This window comes from Acomys minous (genome assembly GCF_964271855.1).
Source record: "Acomys minous genome assembly, chromosome: 1".
Lineage (NCBI taxonomy): Eukaryota > Metazoa > Chordata > Mammalia > Rodentia > Muridae > Acomys > Acomys minous.
The window spans coordinates 1,428,109-1,438,158 of record NC_140483.1 but is presented as its reverse complement, the minus strand read 5'-3'; the positions used below and the strand labels follow the sequence as shown (position 1 = coordinate 1,438,158).

The following is a 10,050-nucleotide window of genomic DNA, read 5'->3' as shown; positions in this document are numbered from 1 at the left end:
TCCCTGGGGTACCCCCTTCCCCTTTTCCTTTTCTCATTTAATAAACTCTGTATAGCATAAAAAATAAAGTCAGAAAAATCCTTTTCTATAATCACTTCTCATAGGATTGGGATTCAGTACAATGGGCATTTTAGGCAAGAACTGACCTCTATAGACTTATGCCCTCTTTCTCAAGACAAAAAACAAAATAATTACGTAACTCCTAACCAGCCTTTTAGTTGAAATGTAATCACATTTATTATGCTGAGAACAGATATCCAGGTGACTATACTCATTGTGCAGACTGGAAAATCTGAAGAATTTGAAAATCAAACTATAGTTTCAGCTCAAAGAACCAAGAAAATTTATTCTGAAGGAGAGTGTGAGGATTGGGGAATGAAAATAATGGCTGCTCTCAAATGCTTGAAGAACCATTACTTAAGGAGACAAATTGTTCTTGGGTAATAGTATTTTCTTTTTTGATAGAGACTCATAGCAAATAATAATGTAAGACAGATGTAAAAAGAAATGGAACAATAAGAAGAGAGAGAGGGTCTCAAATTGAAGCAGAATGGTCCAGAAGACAGAGTAGGGTGCCTTCCTCTTTATCACGTGCAGGTGCAAAGGGATCGCCAGAAACTCTGAGCTCAATGCTGTTTATTCCATATGAAGAAAAAGTTGTAACCAGGTCAAAAAATAAAAGTGCACCTGAAGTAAAAGGGAAAAGTATAGGTCAACACAGAAGAATTTTCTAAGAACTAAAGCTGGCTGGCCAATACAGAAATGAGATGTTTTGTGCGACAGCAGAGAAGTCTCTCTTGTTGGAATAGCTAAAGAAGCTAGTTGCAATAAATGTCTTCTATACACTGGAAAGAGAAATGATATTTCCACAAAATCATCTCAGGCTCCAGGAGCCTTTGACGGGCTGAAACTATTCCCACAGTGGGAGATCTTAGCCCAAGTCTTCACTTTCCCATTATGACCAGGGTACGACATAGCTAAGCATCAAGAATAGCACTGGATGCAGAGATTTCCCGAAGGAAACACCTGGATTTCCCATTTCCTCATTTGCTGAGGAACCCTCACTATCATGAGTCATCAAGTACTCCAGAGGAAGCCAATGCCTGTTGACCTGCATGGCCTGAGGAAGGGGACCACCCAGAAGACAGGATATCTACCCCCTGATGTAAACTTCAGAGACCTATTTGTAGAGAGGCTATCTTTCCACCAGGTTAGTGGTTCTCAACCCTCCTAATGCTGCGGCCCTTTAATACAGTTCCTCGTTTTGGGGTGATGCCGTGAAATTACTTTTGTTACTATCTCATAACTGTAATTTTGTTACTTTTATGGACCATAATACGAATATTTTTGGAAGCAGAGGTTTGCCAAAGGTGCTGTGGCTCACAGGTTGAGAACTGCTAATGTATGTGGTTCTTCTGCCCTTTGAACACCACATTTCCTGCAGAAGGGTAAGCTGTTTTGTTTTTATTTAGACAGAGTCTCTTATTACCTGGGCTGGCCTCAAAATCACTATGTAGCCTAACGCTCGCCTTTAACCACTGATTCCCCTGCATTCACTTCCCAAGTACTAGGATTATAGGTATGCCCAATCACCTGTAGTTAGGTACTCAAGTTACTTTAACATGAGTACTTGCTATGGATTAGATGGTATCTCCACAGTAAAAATGATTTGCTGAAGTCCTAAGCTCTTAGAACTCAAAATATGATCTTATTTAGAAATAGGGTCACTAAAGATGCAATAGTCAAGAGGAAGTCAGTAATAATGGACTAAAATGTGCCCTTAATCCAACATGATGGTGCCATTGTGAAAAGTTGGCTAGGACAAAGTAGATTCTCACAATCTGCTATTTGGATTTGCTTCTTGGGCAAGTACTCATCCCTGCAGTTCCAAACCAAGTTAACAACCCATGCTCTGGGGGTTCTAGGACCAAGCAAGTGAGCACCTAAATATCTGTGTTTATACCCACAGACAAAAGCAGCTCTCTGCCATAATTACAGAAGCCTGCCTTTGCAGTGAATTGAGAGCCCCATAGCTGCCCATGGTGCAAAACTTAAATGACAGCCAAGGACTCATCTATAGACATTTAGATCACCCTCTCCAAGGCTCTGGGAACACTGGGGAAAGTGGGGCTATAAATAAGTAAGATCCAAAAGACAGGAAGAAGGGCTGTAAAATGCCACTCTCTAGACTGGATGCACTCATTTTAATCAGGAGCTAATAGACCTGCATTTACCTACATTGTCCTATACACAACTAGCTTTGTTAACAGTCAGTCATAGAAGGAAGAGAGGCTCACAGGTCCCTACCCTTATTGCTGGGCTGTTGGTTATTGGTAGAGTTTGACCAAGTGACTAATATTGTCCTCAATTGTGTAACCATTTGTGCTGGCTAGCTTAATGTCAACTTGACACAAGTTAAAGTCATTTTGGAAGAGGAAATCTCAGTTGAGAAAATGCTCCCACCAGACTGATCTGTGGGAAAGCCTGCGGTGGCTCTTGTTTTATGACTGATGATTGATATAAGAGGGCCCAGTGCACCGTGGTGGTACCACCCCTGATTTGGTGCTCATAGGTGCTTTCTATAAGAAATCAGGCTGACAAATCCATGAGGAGCAAGCCAGGAAGCTGCCATGCACTCCTCCATGGTTTCCGTTTTAGTTCCTGTCTCCCCGTTTCTGCCTTGAGTTCCTGTTCTGACTTCTCTCAGTGATGGAGTGTGATCTGAGAATTACGAGATGAAACAAACCTTTTCCTTCCCTAAGTTGCTTTTGGTCGCGGTGTTTTATCTCTGTAAGAGAAAACTGCTGCTAAGCTTCCAGGCTAAATGGTATTCACCGATTCAAGTAAAGATGAGAATGTGAGTTTGTTACACAGCAGCAGCAGCGGCGGCAGTGGAGGTGGCAGCGGTGGTGGTGGCTGAGGTGAGAGTATGCAGTAGACATAACTTGCTAAAGAGAGCCCTGTGGACACCTTGATTAGGGATTTGTGTCTCCTTAAACTGTGAGGCAACAATTTGTCTTTCTTTTTTCCTTCCTTTCTTTCTTCCTTCCTCCCCACCCCCTCTCTCTTTCTTTGTGTTTGTTTGTTTGTTTTATATACTGTGGTGTTTTGCATGCGTAGGTGAAAAAGTTGGATTCCGCTGGAGCAGGGGAGCAGGAGTTACAAACAGTTGTGAGCTGCCATGTGGATTCTGGGTACTGAACCCAGGTCCTCTGGAGGAGCAGGCAATGCTCTTAACAGCTGAGTCATCTCTCCAGCACCAACAATTTGTTTCTTAAAGCTGCCCAGTTCATTGTACTTTGTGATGGAAATTCTAGGAAATGAAAACAGCATCTCTCCCAATGTGTCCTTGCTCACGAAGCAAACCAACAGTAAACATATCTGTTCATTCCAACCCCTTGCCAGAAGGCTGGGGATGTTCCAAAACTTGTGTGTGGTTCTTCCTGGTTGCTAGATTGTCTGAAATCCTAAGGAGAAACAGGGCAAGTAGAACACAGTTTTCAAAGTGATTTTAATTGATTAAGCTAGATACTGCATTGTTTTGGAATTTAGTTAATTTATTCATAAATAGGGGAGAAAACTCTTATACTTTCTCCCTGTGGTTTTGTCTCTTGGGTAATGACAAGGTGTGGGAAGTACGTGCACATCTGAGCTTCTCAGCCAGGAACACAGGGGATGGACACCGGACAGACATTCTCTCTAGAAGGGCCAGAAACTAAAGCCAGGCTAGAAAGAGTCCAGGACAGCAGAAAAGTCCAAATAATGAGCGCTACAAGTAAAGCAGAGATCACACGTGGGTGCTAGAGTAGGAGGAACAGCCAGGGTCAAGAGCAGCGTGCCGTGCAGGCCAAGGGCAAGCAAGCGTGGAAACGGTTAGCAAGCCTGGGCTTCCCAACCAGACAAGTGGAGACACTGGCTTGGGGCTGACTGCAGCATGTGGGGTTTGTTTTGTTTTGTTGGAATTGATCACTACACTTTGGGCAATATCATCCACCTTCTGTCCCATGCATAAACAAGCTTACTGTGTGAGGGCTGATGAGGGTTGGAATACCAAACAAATCAAGAGATTAAGATGTAGAAAACCAATGCTTGGGAGAAGCACAATTAGGCAGTTTTGACAATCCCATCCTTCCTGGGATGAGGTCATCTCTGTGGGTGTTGGTGGCTGACACTTACACCCTAGCTCTTTTATGGTGGGAGTGTTTTCTATCTTAGAACAATAAATATCAACTCCTCATAACTTGAATAAAAAACAAAACCAACCTCAATCTGAAGACAGCCAGAAACACCTTGTCTTTCTGTGTTATTTCCTCATTAGAGCTCTGACCTACTCATTTCTAACTTACAAGCTTAGAGTTTTTCAATCTGCAAAGCAGAGGCTCTGTGTTAAATCTCAGTCCAATAAAGGCTGAGGTCAATGTGTCTCTGGAGCCCTCAGCCTTCCCCCTGTGGGTGGCTGGTGCTGATGAGAGAGGGACCTGGTGACCCAGAGTGAGGTCAGCATGTCTCTGGAGGCCTCAGCCTCTCCCGTGGGTGGCTGGTGCTGATGAGAGAAGGACCTGGTGACCCAGAGTGAGGGCCACATATGTTAAAGTGGGGTGCAACATCTCCCCAGAGTTCAGTAAGCAGCAGAGGCAAGCCACAGGGAAGCTGTAATGTTATATAATAAGTTGGTAGGGATTTTATTCTCCTTTCATACAAGGCATTCAGAGATTTCTGGAAATGAAGAGAATGGCTTTTGCATGGAACGGTGAAACTCAGTGCCCTCTTTCACCAGGGTGGACACATCTCTTATTAATTGCTCACCTTTACCATTGGATAATGCAAACCATTTGTCTTTTCTCTCAAAAAAAATGTGTACGTGCTACCCAATACAAGTCACATCTGCAACTGATCTGTATTTAGGAGAGTCTGCTAATAGTCTCATTGAGGGCCACTGTAGGCTAAACACGCTGCACGTGTTATCTCAAATGACCACATCCCCGCTGCTCTCTGCTGCAGGGGTTCATATCGCCACCTGTCCCTGATGAGAGAAAGGGCCTGTGTGACTGTCATATGTTCAGGGCCACATGCTTTATAAACAGCCATGCCAGGACCTTGAAGTAGGATGGTCCTAACTAGAATTCTAAACAGTGTTTACTAGTGGTATTTTAACCTAGCTATGAGTGGATCTGTTCATAGTGCCAGACAGTAAGTTTTTCCTATTGGAAAAGGGTAAGAGAAAAAGGTGAAAGCAGTATTCTCCTCATGAGGCTTTTGCTAAACCTTTTATTTCCATATTTCCTGTTTAGCTTTTATTGTCCGTCTGCTTCAGCCTAGAGTCACCTGGGGGAAAACAAACCTCAGATGAGAAACTGCCCAGAATAGATTGGCTCATGGATATGTCTATAGGGCATTGTCTTGGTTGCTAACTAATATAAAAGGGCGCATACCACTGTGAGCATCATCTTGAAACAGAGCTAAGAAAGCTGTATAATAAAACTATATAAACATGAGCCTAACAGCATACCAACAGAAAGTGTTATTCCGTGATTACTGCCTTGAGTCCCTGCCCCAGATTCCATCAACGATAGACTGTGGCACGAACGTGTAAGCCAAATAAGCCCTTCCCTGCATGAGTTGCTTTTGGTCAGAATGTTTCATCATATCCACTTGTAAATGTTGTTTTTATTTCCTTGGAGGAGGGGCTGAGGTGAGAGCTGTTCCCAAGCTTTACAAATACATGGCTTGAGTGAGCCCAAGGCTCTTCTATCTAACTATGCCTAGGCCTAGGGCTGGAAGCATCTAACTTCCGCACAAGCTAATCTTCTGCAAGCCTGGACCTTGAAGGCTAACCTAGGCCTAGAATGTTTCAGCCTCCAAGAGCTACTGCTAAGTAAACTCACCCTTTCTAGTTTCTCAACTCTGGCTGGCAGGTGTAACTCGGCTGACTCAGAGCCCCTCTTTAAGCTGACTGACTGAGCCTGGCTTCTCTCTGCTTCTTACTGAATTGCTCTGCTTGGAAAAACTGCCTCTGAACTCCACGAACTGAACTGCACAGAACCACACCAAACTGCGCTGTACTCTCGAACTCTACTGTACTTCTGTACTGTACTGTCCTCTCTTTTACCCTCTCTAGCTGCTCTTAAGTAGCCTCTCTTGAATGTCTTATGTCTGACTCATTCTCCCAAATCTTTCTGACTTGTCACTTTGTTGGTCCCTCAATTAGACATTATTGCTGAGATTAAAGATATGTACTAAAGGCATGTCTGCTTTCCAGCCAGAGGGACTAAAGGTGTGTATTTGAGCCAGAGGGATTAAAGATGTTACTAAGGGTATGTCTGTATTCCAGCAGGATCACACAGACCTGTCTTTGGATGTGATCTCTTGCCAAAGCAGCCATGTTGCTGGATTGAAATTCCTCTACGCAACTGGATTAAACTAGAACACCTACAACTTTGGGCTTCCCCGGCAGCCCTCAGCTCACTCAGTGTTCACATTTCCCCCACTTTATGCTACCTCTCTAGAAGGAATATGATCTTTCTTGCCAACTTTGACTCTTCCACTCATCTTTCTCTCCTTCCAATGCCAAGTGACTTCCCAGCAAGTCAGACCTAATAGGCACAGCGAGTAACTTCATGTAACACTTACAGCTAAATTTCTAGGTGCTGTTTCTTTGTGGGTTATTTTCTCACCTAATCCTTAAAATATCCACAAAGCAGAAGGCATTATATTCTCTATGTGGATGAATTATCCATTCAGCCGCCTCCATTCCTGCTCTCTCATTCCTCAAATTTATTGAAATAGTTTTGTTCCCTGTACTGAAGAATGAAGACCCGAGAGAGACTGCAGACAGAGACCACTTCTCCTTTTCTTCGTGGCACATTGAATGGAACTGTAGTTGTTCCATCTTTGACCAGGCAATCTCTCCTCTGTGTGGGGAGCTGAGGGTGTTTATGCCTACATCACAGAGGACAATAAGTGAGACACACTGGGAATAGTGGCTACCAACTAACTGCCTGAATTAAGGCGAAGATGGACAGGCAGCCCCACCTGCCATCTCTGTCTTGCTTTAGTCAGTCTGTGTTTAAAGTGCATCCTGACAAGTCCACTAAAGATGAAAGAGGTGCTGGGGCAAGGGACAATGGGCTGGCTAATTGCAGGAATAAACTTTATGGCTTGGGGACAGGGCCACCGTAAACCTTCTCCATGCTATGCAGCATAGGTCGGGATGGCAACAGCGTGCCTTGGCTGGTAGTTTTACTTGGCTCCTCAAGGGAGCAATGGTGTGCCAGCCAGCCTGCTCTCTGGCTGCCTCCCTTTCCATGTGAGGTCTGCCATTGTTGAATCTTGAGGTAGTTGGAGATCCTGGCACAAGGCAGGATCTGTGAGTCCCAGGGCTTCAGAGGATGTGAAAAGCTCAACTCCAAGGGGTTGGTTGAGATGCTCAACTCCAGGGATTGATGTGAGATGCTCAATTCCAGGGGTTGGTTGAGATGCTCAACTCCAGAGGTTGGTTAAGATGCTCAACTCCAGGGGTTGATGTGAGATGCTCAACTCCAGGCCTTGGAGCTTCAGAGTCTTGAGTTGTTCCCCATACATAAGACCACAGGGCATCAACTTTTAAAGGTCATCTCATCCATCCTCCTGCCTCTTCTTTTGGATCAATTCAGAATCATTTCAGGCTAAAAATGGCTTACAAACTGCCAAGTATAAAATTGTGTGTGGATTTATTTTAACAACTTACATGACTCAAAACAAGTCTTCTTGAGTCTAACTTTAATCACCTGGGACAAGGGCTACTTCCTCTTGTGAATTGGTGGAGGGTGTCTCAGTAGCATCTTGAATCATTCAGAGGGCCTTGGGACTCAGCATTATATAATACATATTTATTGCCTGCTGAGTCCTTGGTGAGATGTTGTGGATGAGAAGACTCCATGGGCACATTGAGCTTTCTCTCTCATACAGGAAGCAGCTTTTCTGCCAGGTGTGGTGGCGTATGCCTGTTATCCAACACTCAGGAGGATAAAGTAGGAGGATCGTGAGTTCAAGGCCAGCCTGGGCCACAGACAGAGCACAATTCTAACGTCTGTAACTATGCAGAATGTCACTACCGACATCATAAGTCCACCAGAGGGGTTGGGAGCCAGTGATTTTATCCAGAGCCAAGTAATTCCTTGGTGTAGGAAAGCTGTGTGAGAGGCCATCAGTCCCACAAAAGCTGGGTAGGGAAGTCTGGGCCAGTCAGGAAGAGTTGTCTGCACAGAGGAAGAGGCCGGAAGAACCCGGTTCTGGAGTTCTGCCTCTGCTGCCATCAGTCCTCCCTGTAGATCACAACTATTACATGCTGTTCAATTATGTTTTTTCCAGCCAACCATGTTCTGAGTTGATGGTTATTGAACACACATCTTCCCTAGATCCAAGGTGGATCAGAGAAGCCTCATCACTATAGTCTGAAGGTCTATATTCCCATAATTAATACATTGAAATCTAGTCCACAGATTACTAGTACTGGGAGGTATGAGCATTGGGAGAAGACTGGCTACAAGGGACTAATGTCTTCATAGAAGAGACTTCAGACAGTAAGTTTACTTCTTACCACCTGAAGACAAGCTAGAAGGTTCTGACTCTTAACCAGAAGGCACCTTGTTTGGGAACTTTCCTGTCCCTAATATTGTAAGAAATAGACATCTGTTGTTTTCTGCCATCTAGCATATATTTTGTCATAGTGGCCTAAACAGAATAACATGCATACCTTTGTGTGCAGAAGACATTTGAATAAGAATAACTTAATGACAAACATGTATTGATCTCAAGCCTGCTGTAAAACACTATGGAGAGGGAGAAGGAAAGAAAGTGGAAAGACTCCGAGGATCTTAAAATGCAGTGGAGAATAAAACTGTGACAGTGTAATGTCATCTTTGTTTTGTTTTGTTTTTCAAGACAGGTTTTCTTGTTGTAGCCTTGGATTTACTTTGTAGACCAGGCTGACTCCAAGGTAATAGCAATCCACTTGCCTCTGTCTCCCTGTGAAGTCATCTTAAAGTGTTGTCCCCTACAAACCAATCCCTTCTTTGTCACCTTGCTTTATCTCTATAGTAACTATGTACATCACACAACGTATTGCAATGTCTGTTGTTTGTTGGTCTCTCACTTGTGGTTGCAATGTCCCACGAATCCAGAAGCATTGACTTAATTTGTACTCTATTCTGGAGACTAAAGCATGCATGCATGCTGCATGATAGAACTTACATGTCTACTTGTCCATCGCATGCATCCATTTATCCCACCCACCCACCCATCCATCCATCTATCCACTCATCTATCCATCCATCTGTCTGTCTGTCCATCCATCTATTCATCCACCCACCCATCCATCCATTCATCTGTCTGTCCATCCATCTATTCACCCACCCACCCATCCATCCATCTCTCTGTCTGTCCATCCACCCATCCACCCATCCACCCATCCATCCATCCACCTCCTCATCTACACATATATCTATCTGCCAACCTGCTCACCTCTCACCTATATATGTGTTTATGATAGCATAGAAGAGTTAATGAATGCTTTAAAGCAATCAATTATTTTAAGAATCCAGAGAAAGAAGTAAGCACACAAAAGGTGCTAAATTAACATCATTAGTCATTACAAGACAGAAGAGTAAAAGCCCAGTAAGAAAGCACTACATACCAACTATAATGGATAAAATTTAAAAACCTAACAAAGCACTGGATCGCATAAAGTGCTGGAGCAGTTGAGCCTCTTAATGCTGCTGGGAGAAGTGTAAAATGATGAATCTCCTTTAGGAAATGGTTTTAGGCTTAAAAAGTTAATCATATACTTAAGCCAGACATTAACTTTCTACTGTTTGCCCATGACAAGGAAAAACACATGTTATGTCTAAGTGTATCCCCCAAATCCACACTCTAGAAACCTGGCTTAAGCTTGCCATATTTGGTTTAGGTCATGACTACTCTGACATCATAGGCAGGTTGATGGCATTATTAAAGGGGTTGGCAGAAGGAGTTGGCTCTTTGTCAGTCTACCTTCTCCTGTATGTGGATACA

The 10,050-nt window shown here is 43.6% G+C and overlaps 1 long non-coding RNA gene across 1 annotated transcript in view; it reads right to left on the bottom strand.

Annotated features, from left to right (window-relative positions):
* Positions 1 to 2,006: 2,006 nt before the first annotated feature.
* Positions 2,007 to 10,050, bottom strand: part of LOC311593618 — a 50,037-nt gene continuing 41,993 nt past the window's right edge. Inside the window, exon 4 of the long non-coding RNA XR_014777786.1 lies at positions 2,007 to 3,467. This is a non-coding gene — a long non-coding RNA (uncharacterized lncRNA). The remainder of the gene's footprint in view (positions 3,468 to 10,050) is intronic.